Source organism: Arachis stenosperma, chromosome 3 (genome assembly GCF_014773155.1).
Source record: "Arachis stenosperma cultivar V10309 chromosome 3, arast.V10309.gnm1.PFL2, whole genome shotgun sequence".
Taxonomy (NCBI): Eukaryota; Viridiplantae; Streptophyta; class Magnoliopsida; order Fabales; family Fabaceae; genus Arachis; species Arachis stenosperma.
This window is the reverse complement of record NC_080379.1, coordinates 143,368,457-143,370,672: the sequence shown is the minus strand read 5'-3', so window position 1 is coordinate 143,370,672 and position 2,216 is coordinate 143,368,457.

Here is a 2,216-nt window from a genome sequence, read left to right as displayed (position 1 = left end):
AATTTTATATATAGGCACCATAACAAATACTTTATATATTTTTATGTAGGATAATTGATCAAAAATTTCTTCTCATTTTTTAACACATTGAAAAAGATATCTTTTACTTTTATTAATAACAAAAATATTTTTTAAATATTTTAAAACGCAATAAAATACTTAGCATTAAATATGTTCTCAAAAAATATTTTAGAGAATAAATTTTGATACAACTTTTTTAAATATAATTAAAAAAATGCTAAAAAACAAAGAAAAAATATTCTAGATATCGAATTTTTATCTGTTTCTTTTATGTACTTTCTAAATAATTATCCAAATATTTCTAAAAATTTTGGATAAATACATTTGTTAAACACAAAAATCGTTCTCACTTATAAAAAATAATATTTTTTAGTTATTTTTATCGCGTTTTATAATATTTTAAAGATATTTTTATCGTTATTAAAAGTGAAAATATTTTTGTTGGCGTTTGAAAAAAATTGATAGCAGTTTTGGTAGTTTATCTATTTTAAGCAAAATAAAAAATATCTACACCTATTATGCTAATCAGTTTAATTAAATATTTCAAATTATTTAATAAGTCATCTTCATGTAAGTAATTATATGATATGAATGTATGCTCCTATATATTTTTTAAAATTTTTATAATATAAATACAGAAGGAAAAATTCTAGAAATATCAACTTTAATAATCTTAAATAAATGATAGTTATTAGCAAAATCTTAATACAATCCTCTTTGACAATATGATATGAGAGAGCACAAATTAAAATTTGCACATTCTTTGTGAATAACTAAATATTGATTTCGTCCCTTGCCTATCCCAAAGAAATGAGGCGTAAGAAGCAAGAATTGTTGGATAATGATGGGAACATAAAACCATTTATATCGTCACAAGCTTGAACTAACACGACAATGAATTTTGAGAGATCCCCAAGCAAAGTTTGACCCACTCCCCCAAAACTCGTGGCATGATTTACAAGTGCCTAACAACTACTTGAATTTCTTCTCTTCTGTCTGCCCCTAACATTGTGCCCTCTCAGATTTCCAACTACACGTTTCTTCTCCCTATTTGGTTCAATTTTTAGTTTAATTAATTGAAAAGAAAGTAAAATTATAAAGTAAATAATCTTAAATATGGAAGTACGTAACTTTCATGTGAGGTTGAAAACCACTTCATAAATGTTTTACCGACATACTAACATACATTATTACAATATTACCATTGCGTATAAAGTGATCAAAAGTTAAAACAAAGAGGCACTTTGTTGGATTACTTAAAAAAATGGCTTTTCGGTCCTGAGATGATTCAAAAGAAAGTCGAAAGCATTGAAATGAACAAGCAAGTGACAACTTTGCGTGGTTTACAATTTAGAGCTAGAAGCCAACCATGACATGTAGCATGGTTGTATTGTTAATGATGTTTACATTTCCGTCTAGTAGGTTTCTTTTTGTATACATTTAATTTAATTTTATCGTGGGTTTTGAATTGTGTTAATTTTATTTATTCTGTACATAATCCTTAATTTTTACCCGTTTTTTTAGGTAGAAATTTAAATATAATTATTTTTATTAAATTATTATCTAATAATTCTTAACTATTAATTTATATAAAGATAATTACACATATATTTTTAATTTTTTATTTACATTCTCTATTATATTTTAAGTAATTTAGAATTAAATATTATAAAAAAATTATTGATCATCAAAATATTTATTTTTATGATTTATCTCTCATTTAAATTAAAACACAGACAAGAGGATGAAAACATCCATGTCCTAACGTTTCTTTTCGAGAACAGGCGCAATGGCTGCTTATGTGTTCCAATAATAATAATAATAATAATAATAATAATAATAATAATAAAAATATCAATTATCAAAGGCATATTTATGAAAACCACAAAAAAGGCATATTTATGAAAATGAAAGAGGAATAAGATCGAAGATATAGTAGGGACCATAGCTTCTATTTCTCCAGATTTTGTTTTAAAATCTTTTAAATAAATTTTCTCTAAAAAGCATTTTATTTTAAACAGTTAGATTACAGAATAAGTCCAAAGTTGTTTATCAATATTTTTATTAACTCGAATTTTGATTTAAAAAATTATGTTGTAATAATTCTTTAGCAAAATTAAACCTAAAATTTAAAATTTTAGAATTGAATGAAATTCTAAATTAATTAGAGTATCAATAAATACTATGTGTACGAA